The 19,938-nt window shown below is 44.5% G+C and overlaps 1 protein-coding gene across 15 annotated transcripts in view; it reads left to right on the forward strand.

Annotated features, from left to right (window-relative positions):
- Nucleotides 1-19,938, forward strand: part of mecom (MDS1 and EVI1 complex locus) — a 136,824-nt gene that overhangs the window by 83,009 nt on the left and 33,877 nt on the right. The window lies entirely within an intron of this gene.

Here is a 19,938-nt window from a genome sequence, read left to right on the forward strand (position 1 = left end):
TCCAAAAAAGAATGGAAATGATGTGACAGCCTCTTTATAGAAACTTTTAATTTAATTGTAGTTTCTTCTCTTATAAATGGTTAATTGAAATGCCGGAGGGTAGCCTGGCTCGAAAGTCAATAAAAAGTCCTCAGAATAGAAGTTTATAGGGGTTGTCTATGTACATAATTAAACCCTTCAGGCGCTTTTAGAAAAAAAAATCTGTAAAATAAATGGTTATGCAAGACCAGCCTGCTGAGAGAGGGGATTGAGGGAGAAGGAGGGAGACAGATAAAGCGAGAAGGAGAGACAGAGGCTATTAGGACAGTGGAGCACACAAATCAGCGGCCCTACCGACACCTCAGGGATGCCTTCACGGTGGCTGACAAGAGCAATACTCCACAGCGCTCTGCCTCCCCGAAAAAACAACAAGGGAGGAAGGAGAAAGCACCCTTTGACATTTTTTAAGCAAAGGGTGAAAAAGAGAACTTTGGGGGTGGGGGGGGGCTTTGTCTTGAGAAGTTGCTTTTCAGTTCTAGTTACAATTGTTGAGTGTAGTTGGTTGGTTAGTTCGTGAAGATAGAATGTGTGAATACACAGCCGTTGCTCCTCAGCGTGGTGTCATACACAATAATTTGTGTCTGACTTGTTACTGAGAGTGTGCACATTTCTGGATCTCCGAGGTTAATTGGTTGAAACGGTGTGCAGTGGGGTGCAGAGACTGGTTTAGGGTTACACACATACACACACACACACACACATCCAAAAACACATCTTATAGTTCTGTGCTTACAGCATACCTCAGGGAACCTGTAAAGACACTGCTGGGCTGCTGGGCCGGCACAGGGAGGTCCTGACGATCACAACTTTGTTTGCGTGTGCTCACAAGCCTATATTTCATTCCATGTGGGTTTTATGACTTCTTTGTGTGTCTCTTTTAATGACATGCATAGATCCACCACATGTATTTCATGCCCACACATCTGTTTGTTTTTCATGCTACTGCCAACCATGTGTATTTCTGAATGTATGCAACACACGAATGTGTCATTTTTGGATGTGCATATGTGTTTGGGGGGGGCAGGGGTGGGGTTAGTGGTTTGCACATCTTTATGTGTGTTCCCCTTACACATCTGTTTGTGTATGTGTGTGTGTCTGTCTGTGTGTGTGTGTGTGTGTGTGTGTGTATGTGTGCGTGTCTTCTGTCGACTGCACTGGCCAGAAAGGTGGCCCAGCTTTTCCTGACTGATGATAAATGACAGCGCCAGGAGCAGATAACCCGTCAGGAGTTTTCGCTCTGGAGAACAGCGGTGGAGAACATTCTGAAACTCCCTGCTGACCTGACACACACTGCAGCCTCTGTCCTGTTTGTTTTCTCTGCCTGGCTCTCTTACTCTCTCTCTCTCTCTCTCTCTCTCTCTCTCTCTCTCTCTCCCTCCCTCCCTCCTTCTCTCTTTCTACCATCTCCGCAATTGCTCCCTCTCCCCCTCTCTCTCCTTCTCGCTCTCTCTCTGTGCTCTGGTCAGTGATAGAGGAAGGGCCCAGAGCGACCTGCTCACGTTGGGCAGCACACCGTTCTTGGCGCCAGCCAGTCGCAGGAGCCCCCCTCGCTGGAGATTTAGGGGGCTGGGGGGGTGCTTCTGCTGCCTCTCTTTCGCCGGTGTCTTGTACAGAGGCAAGAGGAAAACCTAAAAAAACCTAAAAAGAGGGGTTGATCTGTTATCAGGTTGCTGTGGCGTGGGTCGTGCCAGAGCTCCTGACGTCCCGCTGTACATTGGGGTCTTTGTTCAGAGATGTGCCATTTGGGTGTGTGTGTGTGTGGTTACAGCAGATTGGTGTTTTTTATTGGAAGATGTGGGCGGATGAGTGGATGCATGCACGGTAGCCTGAAGCTGGAGACCAACAACGATCCCGACGCTTGTTAAATCAAATGCTTAAATACATCTATTGGGGAATGAGGAGGAGTGTGGAGGGCTGCAGGCCGGGTTATAAAGAGGACTGAGGAGGGGGAGATGGATGAGAGGAGGAGGACGAAGAAGAGGAGGAAGAGGAGGGGAGGTGGGCTGCTTTTACAGCCGGGCAGCAGCAGCAGGCTCTGTTTAATATGAAGTAAAGAACAGATCCAACTGCGTCATTAACTCTCAATTACAGCCATGAGGCTAGCGGGCCAGACTGAGCTGAGCTGGGTACTGTGTGTGTGTGTTTGTGTGTGTGTGTGTGTGTGTTTGTGTGTGTGTGTGTGTGTGTGTGTGTGTGTAGAAGTACACAAGTGCATTGTGATGGAGAACATACTGCCTGGACTAGTGTTAAATCTGAATACACACAGACATAGCGGCTATATTAAATTCTGCACTGTAAATATTTGCCATGTTTGTGTGTGTAAGTGGATCAGTTTATCTCAAGTGCTTAATTAAATAACACCATATTGTTTAATATTCTCTTGATGTTGCAATTGTGGTTGTTAATATGAATTATCAAACAGGAGAGTCAGGTTCTGTCTGCACTGCTTTCAAATCTCAGAAATCAAATACAGTCATTCCAGAGGCATATTAGATGCACTACAGCTGAATAGCTCTATGAGAATTAATTGGAAAATTTAAGAGTTACAATTCAGACTTTAATTCCCATTAAGCTCTGCAACTGTCAGCCGGGCTACTGGCAGAAGTCATAGGAAGTGCTGAGTGTATGAGGAGACAATTGTAAATCTATAAATCTGAGACAGCCTGAATAAAATGGAAATGGATTTCCCACACGCAATAAAGGCCAATGCGAGAGGGGGAAACACAGCTGTAACCTTTTAGGCTCATTTTGCTTAATTAAATGTTTCTATTAAAACAAAAAGTAGATTATGTTTCCTCGGAAGGCTGTCTCACACTTCACTACTTGTTTCTCTCTCTATCTCTCTGTCTCTCGCCCCTCTTTCCTTCCTCTTTCCTTCCCTTTCTTGTAGATGAGTAAATGTTGTAAAGCTAACTGATCCAGACGAGGCTCATTGCCCACATGGGACTGAGATGTGTGTGTCTGTGTGTGGGTTTGGTTTCATATTGAGACTTTTTCACTTTGCAATAAACTCAGTGACAGCATGTTCAGATCTCCAGACACAAACATCCACCAGTGAGAGTTATTTTCTCTTTTATTAGAGCAGCACTGAAGGGCCTCATTTTAGCTTTTGATGAAATGCTTTTTCAGGTTTTTGTTGTTTTTAAAAGCTGCATACTGACAGACAGGTACATGGACAGACAGACAGACAGACAGATGATCAGATAAGCAGATGCATAAATAGACAAAATGACAGGAAAGACATTTGCAGTGCAGATAAACAAGATACATATAAACAGACCAAAGTTGTTGGGGATTCAAAACAGTTGCTCATCAAGGGTATTTCTGGATTATCTTTGCATGTACTGTAAACCATCTAATTCAGTCAAGGATAGATGTGTACACTACAAAGTGGATTTTAAAAGTCTTTCCTGAACTGTCTGGTCTTTGGGATGCCACAATGACAGTCTTGTTTTATTGGTTTTCTTTGAGGACATTCACATTCGGACTGGCTCCCTGTCAGTGTTTTGGGTTACATGGAGTTCTTCTTGGCACCCAAAAGAGAGGTTGGACCTGACTCGCATTATGCTCTCCTCTGGCGTGCCAGGAAGGGTTACAACGCGGGCAGTTTTTGGCTTGGCAGAGCGCAGCTTGGCTTGGCACTGCTGAGATTGGCGTTTCCATCAATACTGAATTTTAATGAATGGCAGCTACATGAGCAGTGCTCATCAGTGGCTACAGTGATGATGATCTTTGAGCAGATGAAAAAGTCCACAGAAAAACTGCTCATAGTTTGATACTGACTCAGAGACAAGAGTAGATGGAAAAAAAAGAACACAAGAAAATGTAGCGCACAAATGAAAGTCTGTTTGATGAACACAACACACCAGTTATTACAGAAGCATTGCTCAAACCCACTGAACTCAGTGCAGCAGCTGCCATGACCATTATTAATTAGTGACAACGGACGCTCTCTCAGCACAATAACTGAAGCATTCAGTGTCTCATGTTTGCTCATTTTCACACTGTCCTTCAGAGCTTCCCTCTGTTCCCTCTATTGTAGCGCTCCCCTGTCCCATCCTCTCATCCTCCCACTGTGTTTGTGTGAAGAAGCTTGTTCCCCCGCTGGGCCAGGGTGCAGGGATGCCAGGCTAAAAGGCCCCAGGGGAGAGCGCTTTTTGAACCCCTCTTGTCCCCCTGGTTTGATGCAGTGCATCTCTCTGTTGTTGGGTGTCTTTGTCAGGCACTCCAGGAGGTCCATTACTTCAGACCCCTCCAACGACAATCTTTGAGTCTCCCACCCTCCTCAAAATCCCCTCATCCTCTGAGTGCTGCTATCCTGTCCTCCTAGTGTCCCCAAATATCTGTGATCACAGACCACTGGCACGCATCCCTACATTCAGCCATATCAGAGCAGACACCATGACAGCATGATCCAGTTGCTGAAACAGAACAGTTAGTGTTAAACTGAAGTATAAAGATCATAAATTCCTCTAAATTCATCATCAGAATGACTTGATCTTGCATCTTTCCTTCAGCCCTGTCTGTGTTGTTCTTACAGCTGTAACATGGACAGATCTGCACAAAGAGCAAAAATAAACAGAGTAGGCATTACTTTGTAATTCGCCACCCTGGTATTTCAAAATGATAGCCATCGAAAGTGGATTGATCCCACATCCATTCCAAACAGGGCAGCTACTCAAGAGCAGTGTGTATGCCCGAGGCCATGTGTGTGTGGAGGTTTCAGAGGGACGGCGCAGGCCCGAGAGCCAGGGCAGCAGTAAAGTGGTGTGCTGTGCAGGGCTTCTCCCTGGGTATTTACTGGGGATCCGACTGTTTGGACTGGTGATTTAGGATGTTCTCTGGGTCACAGGGCATCATTATATACTGAGGCCGGGGTCAGCTATGGATTGCCTTTCCACCAGCTCTTCTCAGTTTACCCATGACGCCAGGCCCCCACCCCTACCCTCCTCAATCACACCTCCCACACCCCACACTACCACTGACCATCCTGATGATCAGATCACACCATGGTTAATATTCCCAAAAAGTGAAGTGGGTCATTTTTAAGAAATTTACTGACAAATAGATAGGCAGTTGTTTTTTAAAAGCCCAAAAATTAACATTTTAATAATATATGTAGTAGTTTTAGTTTTAGATTTGTCAAACAACATATACAATAACTGACTAATAATGCAAAATCAGAGCACAGGGGCCATGAATAACACAATACAATACAGTGGACCACTGGTCTCAACCGTTCACAATCACCCATCCCTGCTCCATGTCCTTATCAACCTCTACACTGAAGTCTTGTAAACAAGCAGTGCATCATGTAGTCAGAAATGCCACGCTTTAAGATTTTCATGCAAAATTGATGTGTCTGTCACTTTGTCTGCAACCTCCTCTGGATTTTGAAATAATGTTGGAGGACAGTAATGCCTTCAGTATAAATAGAGGTTGAGAAAACATGACAAATTGATTGCAGTTGACAGTGGAGTGAGACCGTTCCTTGTAATTTTTGGGAAAGTTCAGTTGTTAAACATAATAGGCTCTGCACTGTGATTGACCTTTCTTTACTGGAAAGTCTTCCCTTATTGTGCAAGATGACTTAAAATTGTTACATGAAATCATGGAGCTTGCTGTTTGCACGCGATGTAAATTGTCACAGTGTATCACAACAGAAATGACCTGATGAAAAATTTTACCATCCCTCTGCCTCGAAATTTCCGTCATGTTCCATGGCTCTTTTTTCATGCCATTCCTCAGGAGTTGTGGGTCTTCCCCTGCGTGACCACTGACAGGCCTTTACGGTAAAGAGCTGGACAAGCTGAAAGGCCGTGTGTGTGCGAGAACACCCTGACTCCCCTGCTCTCCTCGTCTGAATACATTAATTCATTTACCACTTCGAGGTCGCCAAACCCAAATATTTGCCTCTGCACATATTTAATATTTATGATGACGAAAGCAAATATTGCCTGGTGGATTGAGTGACACGGAGAGGTCAAGCTCTGGGCTTGGCCGAAGGAGGCAGGAGGGAATATTATTGGTGGTGGTTGTGTGTGTGTGTGTGTGTGTGTGTGTGTGTGTGTGTGTGTGTGTGTGTGTGTGTGTGTGTGTGTGTGTGTTCGTGTGTGTGTTCGTTCTCCTGAGAGAGCCAGTCCACATCATAGGAGCACTGCATACTGCTCTGTTTGCTCTGAAACACACATGCAAATATGACACGGTTCAGCAAACAATTTACATGAATTTGTGTATTATGGATTCATGAGCTTAAATCTCAACTTGTCTTCTGAGAGGGACAGCAGTGTTGATGAAAGGGTGTTAAAGTGTGTGTGTGGGTTTTGACGACAGGGGAGTGTGTGGCCTTTGGTTATATGCCTGTTCCTCGGTTTACACGTTTTCACATAGACATCTGTGTGAGTATGAGTCTACCTCTTTGCGTGCATGTACGTGCTATGATTTTGTGTGGGCGTTCCAGTGAGGTGATCCATTAGGGGGGACAGTTTTACGAGCTGGTCTCAGATCTGGATCTGCTCAGATCAGATCCCGTTTCCTTTGGACTGATCTCCCTCACCACTGATTCCGGCTCAAGAGCTGCATGACTAAATGGTGCATACCTAATCTCTTTTGAACTGCAACCCAATAGAAGCAGCTTTAAACTGTAATATCAAGTTTGCTGACAAGCTCTACTTTCAGATTAAGTTGCATGTAGCTTTTGTAAATTTATAGCCCTTTGCTTCAGAGAGAATCTGTGAGTTGAACAAGATGGTAAGAAATAAAGACATCAGGTGGCTCTCCCATATATGTCTCTACACAAAGGGTTCTTATTTTCTAAAAATGAGCGCACATGACTTCAGATCCGATGTGTAATCAACTTTGACACACACACACACACACCAAGTCTGTTGATCTGCATCCCACCCACCATTCAAGCAACCTCCGAGACTGAGAGGGTTTGAGGAAGCAAACTCAGGAGATCTCTTATAAACACAGATCACCTCTTCACCTCCCTGCCCCTATCTCCCGGCATTTCTGCCTTTTATCCTTTCTTCCATATGAGCTATCTTTCTTTTTGCCCTTCCTCCTTTCACCTCTGATAAGTTATTGTGCAAGTTTGTGGAATGTACACAGGCCAAGGATCTCGATGAAGTGTCATTGTTCTGTTTGTTGAAAGGCACGTCGCTCTCTTTCTTCTTCTCCTTCGGATATGAGCACAGGAAGAAAAGGCCTTCATGGCAGAGTGATAAAGAGTCTTTCAATGAAAGAGACACAAAACGATGAGGAAAGAAAGGGAGAAAATCCTGAGACAATATTTGACAGTGATTCACCTACAGTTGACACCACCAAGGAGAGATATGGACTTAGTGACCTAGTCAAGGGGAAAACAGGTGTGAGTGTTTGTATGTGTGTTTGTGCATGTGTATACAGTGTTAGTGTGAAAGAGATGGAGAGAAATCATGCTTTTTTTGTGTATTGAGTCACTTCGTGATAATTCCAACACACTCACTTCACTTGTGTGCCATTTGAGCACAAACGTAAAAGGATTACATGACAAAAGTAGAGGGAAAAAAGTAAAACAACGGCACACTTTCCACACACCACTGACAACAAGTCATTCACAAGGAGGAATAGTCATCCCAACCAGCCAATTGAAGTCTCTCTGCAGCCACTGTGACAACCCAGGGGACCAATAGCGAAGAGTGATGGAGAAAGAGACAGTAAATGACAGAATCCTGCTGCAACTCCAAGGACTCATCATACTAAAGCCCCTCTTGACGTTGATGAGGATGGATGGATGGATGTGGTCAGACTCTAGAGGAAGGCAGGCAGAAAGCGAGGGAGGAGCACGACAGTCTCCGAAAACTTTACACTGATCATGACATCCATCATGAACTGTGCTGCAAAACTAAGGTGTCACCAAACTCATATAGTTACTATGTTATATAGGTGTATCCTCTTTGTTTACTGAATTTGCACAAAAAGGTAGCGTACAAAAAATACATTTTTTTGTCTTTTTGTAAAAGATACTGTTAAAAAACAATTCATTTCATTTTTGCTACTAAAAGCTCATAACCATACTAACTTATCTTTACTATTTAAAAGAACAAAGGTGTCATCAAATTTTTTTTAAGATCATATAAATGAATTTGAAAAATCAAGGGCCCTTACACTGAGCCTTGTTAAACTCCTTAGAAAATTGTTCTGTAGCCAAATGAAACAGTTTTCCAGAACACAAACATTTTTTTCATATTCAAATAACCTTGATCTTATCTTTTAAATCTTCAAAGAGAGAAAATAGAAAATATTTAGACATTTCACCCTATCAATTACAGAAGTCCATACACTGACACTTTATCTCTTATGCTTTATTGCTTACGTATTCTGTGTCTTTCAATTTAAAGTATATCAAGAAAAAATATATAGTCAATTCAGTCAAGAAAATGTGGGACTTTCCATTGTAAAGTGAACAGTTTTTTGGCAATAGACAAACCAGGAGTTGATTAAATTCTGTAGAGGAGTTTAGAATGTATTTGTTTATAATCTGGATTTTTAGAAGTATTGTTTAGATTGTTCCAGATGGTTTGCCAGTCAGTATTTTTCTTAGCAAAACCAATATCACCGGTCCATGTCAGGAGGATATTATAAGGTCTAGAAGTTGAGTTTAAGTCATAATTTTTATTGCTTAAGAATTCACCAAACTGGTTACAACATCAGGCTGCCAGTTTTGGTGGGAACAGAAGATACTTGCTGTGCCCCACAGTACATTTAGAAGCTCACCAAACCCCAACGGTGCTTCACAGGATGAAGGCTGATGATATGCATGTCTTTGGACGTGTCTAGTGGGCAATTGTAAAAAGACAAGTGGAGTTACTTTGTGTAAATTAGTAGAATAAAGTAATTGTCGTGAAGGGGAGAGGGTCAAGGCCATGTTCATGGTAGCGCAGTGAAAGCAAGAGCCTGTGTGGGAATGACCTCACTGGGGCAGCTGGCAGCACTCCCTCTCTTCTTTTGTCAACTCCAACCATTTGATGCCATTGAATCAGAGCAAGGCAGAGAGATTGAGAGAGCAAAGGCGAGTGCTAGTGTGAAGGTGCAGAGCAGCGTGATGCAATGTGAGATAGCAGCTGAGTGAGCGCGCTCTGTGTGTAAGTGTGTGTGTGTGTGTGTGTGTGTGTGTGTACTTGTGCATGCATGCAGTGTGTGGAGAAATGACTAAATTTCCTTTAATCGCACCAGCCGGTCTATTATACCTCTCTCTCTCTCTCCATTATTAGCTCTCACTCATCCCTCACTCTCATCCTCCTCATCATCCATCCGTCCTTCAAGCCCATTCTTTCATTTTGCCAGAAAGCAGAGGAGGAGGAGGTTGTGGCATGGGGCGGGGGACTAGGTGATGTTTTGAAGGCATTGCGAGTTCCACACCTGTGGATGTAAGGACAGTTTGTAACCTTATCTCCTGTGCTTTGTGTGTCTCCCTTTTCTTTGGCGCTGGATATGAACAAATTGAGCATTGTGTTTAGGCAGGGGCCAGGAGGATTTCGAAGGAAGGAAGCCAGCGAGTGCAGGCTCTGCACAGCAGTAGCCTGAGACGGGAGATCAGGAGTGATTCCATGTGTAAGATTCCTTCCTTCTCACGGACAGTGCTAATGAAGTGTGTGCACCCTTTGTTAGACAGGCTCCTCACGCAGGGCCCAGTGCTTTTACAGACACTCCAGCCATGACTGTATTCTCACATCATCTTTGCAATGTATTTTAAGTGTCCTTCAGGTTCCAGGAGCAGTTTCTGCAGTGAAAGTTTCAGAATTTGTTGAAATATGAGTTAGGGTGTATTTGAATGTGTTTTAGGCTTAGAATAAAAATCACTAATCACTATCATTGTTAAATGTACTATTACTCTCTCTATCAAAATCTACTTTAAAATATCTTTTAAAAACATTGTTTTAGGTCTTGTTGATAGATTTTGCACGAAGAAACAGAAAAGAGACATAGAAGGGATGAGCCGCAGCACAGGCCATGAATCACATTGCATCCTGTGACATGGCAGGGAGTATACTGGAGGCTTTTTTAGCCCACAAACAACCAGTTTACCTCTTACAACTACAAGTTTTCAAAGACTGTTTTACATGTCTCAGTTTTCATGCAATTTCTGAATTCGCATTATGCAGATGTAAGTATAATGTGCCGTGTGTGCACATCAGAGGGGTATGTCTGCATAGAGCTACCGGAGTCCATATCCACTGTCACGCTCTCTTGTCTCCACTCTGTTGAATGCAGATGAGGGGGGAAATTAGCCAGTGTGGGAATATCAGAAGAGACAGATACCCGTGTCACCATGCATCCTAATAGAAAGACTCCTGTTTCCAATTATAGCCAGCTGTAATGATAACACGATGTGAGCAGCAACAAAATAGTACAGCTGCCTGTCTATGAAGTCCCGGTCTAGTGCCTTAGAGGGGGGCTCGGGGGGGAGAGGATGGAGAAAAGCGGAGAGGGGGTGATGAGCTGAAGAGAGACGGATGAGGCAGGATGAGGGGCAGAGATCAGCTAGAGGATTGAAGCAGTTAACAACAGGAGGGAAGGCATTTTGGGGTATTTTTAGGCTCATCTTTTCCAAAGATGTTCACACAGTGTCATGTAGGAATATGTAGGGGCGCAAACCATGATAAAATAAACACATGGGTCCAAATGATAGCCTAAAGTATTTATAATGTTCTGTTGCTATATCTTGCTAGACAGGACTTGGGCAGATCAAGTCGATAAATCAGGCACTCCAGCTGTTGCTTTTTGTTTTCCTATTTCCAATGTACTCTGTTAACCTCTACTTCTATTATTACTGCTGCCAAAGTCTTCATCATGGTGCTCCTTGGGACCAGAGAAGCTACCGAGAAACTTCCAGGACCACAAGTTGTGCTCCCTCAACCTATTTTACTCCCACTCCACACTCTATCTGTCTTGCTCACCCTAGCGTGACCCAAACATGCGGCCAGTGAATGCAATGTGTTTTCTATGGACATACAGGGAAGGTATGGAGGCTCCAAACCAAACCTCAGCCATGCCAGGCCTATGAGGGAAGGAGGGGCCCCATTTTGAGGAAGTCATCACAGAGTCCAAATAACAGGGCCGTCCCCGCCTGGGGCCCGCTGTCAGGTCAATGATCGATGGTCTCAGTCTCAGATGCCTGCCCCAACTGGCCAGTGGTGAACAAAGAGGGGCAAATATAGAGACAGGGAAGGGGTCATCCCTGCCATGGAGAGAATGACAGTCAGCCAGGGAGGAGGATGGAGGGAGGAAGAGAGAGAAGGAGGGAGGGAGGGAGGTAGTGTAAACCCCAGCATGTTGATTGCTAGTCTCTTCTTTGATTCAAAAAACAGACATGTCGTGCTGTTTTATTTCGTTTGTAACGTGTCCAGAAATCGCCGGCATTGAGACAGCGCTACATTTTAGTGATTGCAGCTCCCGCAGCTGTGGCCACAGGAATGTAGCCTGCCTCCCTTGCCCTCTTCCTCTCCTCTCCGTCTCCCCGTCTATCTCTCATTCAAGTCTTCTCTCGTTTCCTCACCTCTGTGCCTACCCCTGGTTCTCTCACTCTTTCTGCCCTGAGGCAATGACTCTGGCTCTTCTGGGAAATCTCTGATTAACACTGAGGCCTTTTTTTTTTTTAAACCAAGAAAGCCGTCTCTTTTCCCTTATTCCCTCCCTTTCCTCTCCTCTCCTCTTTCTAACATTCAACACGCTCCTGAGGTTTAGCCGGCATCAGTCAGACCTCTGGAGGGGGGCTCGCCTTGGCTCAAGAGAAGGACCCGAGACAGACCCTCTGTTGTACCAAAAATGAGTGGTGATGACACACATTATCCACCTTCGACAGGCCGAATACATATTGAATGAGCATCTCAGTCGCTACAATATGGTTTTGAATCCAGTCTAAATAATTAATGATTTGAATATAGGGGCAAATTTATGGGAATTCAAAAAACACAGCATTCAGGAAGCATGCTTTGAATTAAATGGATTCTGGCTGCAAAGTACAAGTCTGATTATGTTGATGTGCCAGCCTAGTTTATATAGCAAAAAGGTTTTTTTTGACATTTTATTTTTTATATTTAACAGAGAAGTGAAAAGATCCAGGGGGGAGTTTTTACCTGATTGCACTAATTGGCTGGTTATCTGACAAACAAACCTCAATGGCCAAGATCCCCCTCAAACAATACTCTATCTGTGAATGGGAGAAAAAAAAACAGCCCTGACTGTCAGCCAATCATCTTTTCTAAGCAACCATGCTGAGCTGAAAGCAGACAGCTTATTTTTAAGGACTTTCAATAGCCACTTTCCCACAACTGCGCCAAGTAAGGCTTACAAGTACTAGGGCCAACTCCAGATGTTTATAGTAGGAAATAGACAGTGTTACTTGGCTATTTGAATCTTTTGACCAGCTTATAAATTGTTCTTGTCGCAGACAAATTGTGAACAGCATCAATGAAATGTAGTTTTGGGAGAAAATTGAGGTGATGTTTATAAGTGAGTTCAGGCCAGGCCGTGCTTGGCTCTGGAGTGGGAAGGAGGCCATTGTGAGAGCAGAAGAGCTGTGCTGCCTTCAAGGCCCTGACACACAAGCACTTATTGTTGTCTCCCCTCTCCATATAAGTCAAACTAAGCTGACTGAATGTACTTGACCCTTCACCCACTCCCTCTTTTCTCTCACACTCCTCCACTCTTCCTCTTCTCCACTTCTCTCCTCCTCTGCGTGTGGTCTTGCTTTAACCACCTGTCTCCATTACTGTTGGATTGTCCCATATCTAGTCTGGAATATAATTGAATATGGCTTCATGTACTTAAACCAGCTCAAGTGTGTTTCTCCCCAAGACTCCAGAATTAATTTTCCTATTATTTAGGCCTGTGAAATAGTTACCAAAGGCTTCTTGACAACCCTCATCAGATTATGAATACAACCCAATCTCCTCAACACCTGGTATGGGCCCTTATTCAGCTTTACTGACCCAGCCTGTTCATCCTCACAGAGATGTGAGTATAGGTGAGGGACGGGTGTAAAAACCAGATGCTGAAAGATAGGACAAAATACATAGGTTTAGTTTCACATAGTTACTGTAGGAGAAAGAAGTTATAAAACTTTTATGGTACTCTGAACCAGAGTGGGCTGCTCTTCATTTCAATCCAATTCAGCTTGATTCAGTTTCATGAAATTCAGCTGCATCCATTTAATTCATTCAAATCAATCCCAAATTGCTCGATTCTCCTCAGCTGAATTCAACCAAACGAAGCTGAGGTCATATTTTAACTGAGTTCTGCCAGCAGGGATTAAAAGCATACAACAAATCAACATGTTATGGAAAAACTACTCATGCAGTCAAGCATCAAGAAAATGGCATTAAGAAGCCCAAAGAGGGTATCAGCTAAAAAAACAAATCACTCATCAGTGTAAAGTACATAATGATAAATGAATCAGTTACTGGTTCTTATACTCTTCAGTTTAGACACTCTGAAGTGGCACCTTAATGACTTTGGCTTTAATTGTTCTCTGGAGGGGTGACCAGGGCAGCCAATAATGGCAGCTGCTTCCCTCACCATGTGCCCAACTAAGATTTCAATCAGCTGTGCCCTGCTCACGCCAATAACCCTACAAATACTCCAGTTTTCACTAAGCTGCTCGCTGTACTTTACTTTATAGTATGTTGGTGAGTCAGTGTAGTGTAGTAGTGTAGCATCTGTCATTTTGCCAGATTACAGATTTGGCTGTTATCTTTCCTACCTCAGCTCACAGTGCACTGTTCTCATGTCTGTCTCACATGGTCATTAGAATGAGTGAGACGCTGTTTGTCTCTACCGAGTGTGGGTGTCTACTTCTGTGCAGACCTGTCATGGTGTCTAATAGTGGAGTATGACTGTTGTGTTTAATGGGTCATCTTCTTGTTCTCAGAGGGCCAGACAGAGCTAATTATCAGGGAGGAAATGAGTCAAGTCCCTGCTGTAGTGTGGATGATGTTTAAAGGAAATGACCACAGATGACCAGTTGGAGACAAGGAATGACTGAAGCTGTGTGTGTGTGTGTGTGTGTGTGTGTGTGTGTGTGTGTGTGTGTGTGTGTGTGTGTGTGTTTGTGATCCATGTATGGCGAAATTTAAACTTTATTGGGGTTTCGGAGTACTCTGCTGTCATGAGAAAGTCTGAAGTGAGCCACACAAATACAGTATCTGAAGCCCACAAGAACCAACAAGGCAAATGAGAAAAAGGTGATCTGTTGCTGATAGTGGATGATAGGCCACACCTGCAATTTGTGCTACACTGCACCACTGGGACTGTATATTATTAAAAAAAAGAAAAAAAGAGACAGGTCTTTTCTATCATCGAAGCTGTTCTTTCTCCCGAGCTCAACAGCCCAAATTACTGTTGAAACGACGCCTTTGCAATCAATGCTCAAGCATAAAACAATTACACGCTGCACTGTATGTGTTCTGTATTTTGTGAAAACTTATTACTGATGTCACAAAACAACATAACTTACAAGCCTGTTTCTAGGATTTGTGTTGTGTAAGAACACAACACAAATACAGCCGAGAAGTTGTAGAACATATTTTCTAACACTAGTCTTTCAACGTACTCTAGGATAATGTTTGATTTTACTGAAAGAGATTGGAATTCAGTTCCACTTCAAGCTCCACGGTGGTTTTGCCCCCATTGTTTTCTGTCTTCTTCCATGCAACCTGCTTACATCGTGTCCACCAGCAGCTATGCGGCAGCATTAGAGAGCTGAAGGAGTAATGCTGATCAGATGAGATATGTAGCCGGACTGTGCATTCATCATGTGTGTGAGCATATGTGTGTTTGTGTTATACCTAATGTGAGGCCGATCATTTGGTCTGCTTCTTTAAAACAAAAGGGCTCTGGTCCAGCTTACTCCCGTGGGGAGGCTACCTCTGGCCAGGAGAGAGGGAGAGAGAGAGAGAGAGAGAGAGAGAGAGAGAGAGAGAGAGAATGAAACCACGCAGCTTGTTGGGCTCTGACGCTCACTCCTCCACACTACTTTATGGGAGGGTCAAGGTAGTTAACTAGTGGCAGGCGTTCAGATGGGTTCTGCTCTGACTTCAAACAGGGAACATTATGGCCGTGCGCGCTCACAGGATATTGCACTGTAAGGCCACTGAACACGGCTGGGTTAGAGAGGGGAGGCTTTGTATCAAGCCCATTAGAGCCCTAAACCGATACTAATGAAGCCGTTTCCTGTACAAACGGAGCGGCTCAGGGGAAACTGGCTCTAGCTTTTAATAAGGCCCTCTCCAATCCCAGTTAAGATGCTGGAACTTTTTATCTGGGTACTGAGTGGGTTACTACTGGTTCCAAGCAGAACCTCCCTTTGGAAAAGTTAATTACGCATGATTAATGGAGCGTTTTCCTTCCAATGATATCTGTGACAGCACAAAGCTGTCGTAAGGCTTGTCAGGCCCAATTCGAGCTGAATAAGTATTTATGTGATCGCATGTGATGGGCCTCCTCTCACCAGCACCAGCCCTCATCAATCAAGCCCTGCTGCTCGCAGTAGTGGGAAATTGGTCTATCAGCGCGGCTGCCTCTACCCCCCCCACTGCCGCCACCACCACCGCCACCTCCCTCCCTCCACATTCAATCAGGCCTGGGGCTACAATGCTTCTTTAGCTCTTACTTCTGACCAACGCAGGGGTCATGGGGGGGAAAGTGGGAGCCAGAGCTGAGCCCATCCATTACAGCTCTTGTTTCTCTCGGTGGCAGCCGGACGACGGGATTCTATTAAGAGCTCCGTCTATTCAGCACTGAGATTACACCAGGGCCCTCTCTCCGAGCACACCTCACCACCAACCCCCGAGCCCTCACCAAAACCCTATACCCACCCTGGGGGCCTTATAGCCCCCCACCACCACCAGCCCATTGCATCTCAGTCGTGCCCCCCTCCTCCCTTCTTTTTTTTTTTTTTTTACACTTCCCAGTAGCAGTGTTGTTTTTTTTCAGCAGCCAGAATGACAATAATCACTGAGAGAAAGACAGAAAGAGAGAATGAGACAGAAAGACAGGACGAGAAGCTTGGAGAAGAATGAAAGTAGACACTCTAACCTGAACCTGTTCCTGGTTGGGATGTGGACACACACACTGTCTGCCTGCCTGGACAGCACTTGACTTGTAAGCACTGCTACACATACACACATGCCTGCAGCGAATGAACACACATGCACACATTCTCCAAAGCCTTACTCTCCCCCTACAACAGAAGACATAGAGCTTCAGCACCTGGCTAAGAGGCCGGGGCCATCTCCACCACTGTATAAACACACTTAGATGGGTAACATCACAAACACGACTCTGCTGCAGTTACGCTGTAAACACCCACCGACACCAGATCAAACCACCACTCCTCCGATGTTTAAGAAGCTCGTTTGTCTCCTCCCGGCCTGAAGAGACTCTTCATTTACTTAGTATGTGTTAGCACTTGAGAGAGAGAAAGAGAGGGGAGTGCTGCTGGGGTCGCGCCCCCTGCTTGGATGGATGGGGGTCTTCCTGTCAAGGAGAAGAAGAGAGACAGCGCTCCTGTCAAACAAACAGAAATTTAATACGTTGCCTTCTATCAGGATGTCCACAGTGTGTACATACTCTCTTGGGCTTGATTATGAATAACCCCCTCTGTCTTATAAACAAGTGGAGTGAAGGCATTCATCAGGGATAGAGAGGTAAGGGTGTGAAGAAGGTGGAATGTTCTCTCCTCCGGCGAGAGCCTGCTGTGGTGTCTCTCTGCGGGGAGGGGAGGAGAGCAGAGGATGGATCACAGATTAGAGGATACAGAGAAGGAAGTAAAAAGAAGAGAGGAAAGAAGAGTATGATTAAAGAATAGAAAGCAAAGAAGACAAGAGACAAAGGAAGAAAAGAAAACAGATGAAATGAAGAGAAGGCAGAGGCCTGTCCTTGGCAGGGAGAGGGCACTCAGGGTGGGGCTGTGTGAGGTTTACTCTCCCACTGCTTTGCTGCTCGGCCTGGAGTTGGCAGCCAGCGTGTGGGTTAACAGGATCGGAATGCTTCTTCAGGGGCAGCATAATCAGTACCAACTTCCTCTGATTCAGAAACCATAGGCCTCGCTCTCCGCCTCTTTTGTTTCAGCCGGGCTCCGCTGACAGCGCGGAGGAAGCAGCCGTCTGACGGTCAAGGGAGATGTTGAATGTGTGTGCACACCGTATCCAGGGAGGGAGAGAAAGAAACTCACAAACTTTGGTGCAGCTAATGTGTCTGTGCGTTGATAGGCGCTCGTGCCATCTGTGCGCATAGATGCACACACTTGTTTGTGTGTCTTGGCGGCGCTTTGCACCCACATTGCCGGCCTCTCCCAGTGGAAAACACGCAAGACATGAGTGAAAGAGGTTGTGTGAGGGATACTCTGCACACTAGCTCCATACTCTGTCAGGCCAGTCATCTCCAGCTGCCCGCCTCAGACTTTTGTCTTTGTTAAATGTTGTGTGACAATGAGATTTTCCAAAGTGCCATCTAGATGAAGAAGTGGATTGAGAGAGAGGGAAAAGGAGAAGGAGGGGGAGACTCTGATAAGAGCCAAGATGGTCTGGTCATAGTCCACCAGCTGTTCATCACTGCAGCAGCCGCAGATATATCTCCTCTCTGTCTACGAGGCACTCACATGCACACCTTCATCACTTTGTCTCTCTTCTCACCCTCACAAACTAATGCACACACTCTACAACTGCACCCAATCTCAATACACACACACACACACACACACACACACACACACACACACACACACACACACACACACACACACACTTTTCTATTCCATCACTGTGGCTCTAGATCCTCAATCGATCCTCGCAGCACCCCAGCCCCCAGCAGACACCTGCAGGTGATTGATCCCCAAATCAGGCCTTCACAACCCCAGTGCCGTAAAAACCATAACAACCCATCATAAAAGCTGATTTATCTTCACCTAGCCCTGGGCCTCACGGTTAGAATATTAACCCAAAAGTGTATGACACCAGAATGATTGGTTTGGAATTGAATAAACCTGGGGAGTATTGACGCACACATCTGATGGTTCATATCAAGTCTGACTACTGAAATGTGAGATTTCATTATCTCAGGACAGGGCCTGGTGCAGACATACACCCATACATGGAGAACTTTTGTTGTTTGCATCTGTTCTTGTATTTACAAGCCTGAGTCCTTTCTCAACCTTCGGCGGAATCATATTGTGATGCCTTTACACTTCTGTTGGCTGCATTCATGATTATGCATCAAAAACAGGTATTAAGGTTTTAGTTTTAGTCATACTGAGACATTTCTCTAATGTAAAGTATAACAGAAGAACACTGTTCATTTCTTTGAACATTTCTGTGGGATTTTGCATACATTTGCATAATGTGATGCAGTGTATATTAACATTGAAAAATATCCTTATATGCATAATTTTTGTGACAGTATTTTCAAGTGTATCGCACAGCTCTAACATCAGTTAGTAAAGTACAATGAATTACAGAAGGATAAATATTAGTAATGGTTTAAAGTATTACACAGCTCATATAGAGTGAAAGTTCTGTTGTAAGCTGAAGTAAAACAAAAATACCATATGGTAATATGTCTTTTTTTTTTGTTTTGTTGTCAGTGTTTATGTGTTCGTGCATTACTCCATGTGTGTGTTCCTGTATGGAAACAGTGCCCAAGCCACATTTTAATGAGAGCGTTGGTCTGGATGCCAGAAGCATGGTGTACTGGCAGCAGCATCAGCATGTGCCCTGTACTCAGCAGTGCAACAAGCTCCCAGGTTAAATATAATCCCAGCCTAACTCAGGGGCCTCTTTGATGCTACTGAAAGCCAGTGAAGCCTTTAATGGGAGCCACTCTGTGTCCCTGTGTTATGTGTGAGCTGCTCAGCTTTCCTTCACTTTAGGGTTATAGCAACTGATTTGTTGTTTTTCGAGTTAATTCTGACTTTAATCATGCCCACATACACTGAGCCGACCTGAGCTGGGTAACAAATTCCTGTGTGTGTGTGTGTGTGTGTGTGTGTGTGTGTGTGTGTGTGTGTGTGTGTGTGTGTGTGTGTGGTGGGGGGTTTCCGTGAGTGTACATGCTGAATACACTTTCACAATCTGCTTATGCTTTGCACTTACTCCAGAACATTTTCTCACTTTCTCACGTTGCAGTTTTGACCACTTGTAAATTTTGGATAAGAAATACCCATTAGTCCCACTTGTCATGTTTCTCTATGTTTTTCTCCTCAGTGCAGCAATATAAACCTTTTCTTCTTCTTTTCTTTGCTTTGCATAAAAGGAAAATATCCAATAAAAGTAAATCCCCAACAGGGTCTGCGTATCTGTGAGCCATCAACTGTTGGGTGTCTGTTTCTCCACCTGCCTCGCCACCGGGGAAATGCTCTGTCTCAGAAATATTTGCAGTTGTTTCGTTTTCAAACGTGAGTCAATTATCAATATAACACTGAGACTTACAGATAACTCTTTCATACCATATTGGTAGCCTTTTCTCTGAGTTTTTCTATTGTGTCTGTACAGGCATATTTAACTGACACGGCAGCATTCCCTCCCGTCACACTGAACAAGTATATCGTCTTATATCCGCCGACATTAAAATATTAGCCTTCCAATTAGACACAGTATATGAAAAGCAGATTGTCGCAGTACTACTGCGGAGTCCTGACTTTAAACGTGAGAAGAGAGCTCAATAAATGTAATGAATGTGTGACACTTGAACATCTGAAGTGCCGTGTTCAGTTCCATACTGCTTTACCTCTTGTACATAAAAAGGTCTTTTAAAGATGATATCTATGAGCGTTTTAGAGCCAATTTGTTCACCCTGCGGCGACCAGCAACATGCTCTAATTACCTGCACCCCCCTCCCCTCCTCTTCTCCACTAGACTG

The sequence above is a fragment of the Trachinotus anak genome, unplaced genomic scaffold (genome assembly GCF_046630095.1).
Source record: "Trachinotus anak isolate AG129_WGS33_773 ecotype Australia unplaced genomic scaffold, CSIRO_AGI_Tana_v1 ptg000014l, whole genome shotgun sequence".
Classification (NCBI taxonomy): Eukaryota; Metazoa; Chordata; class Actinopteri; order Carangiformes; family Carangidae; genus Trachinotus; species Trachinotus anak.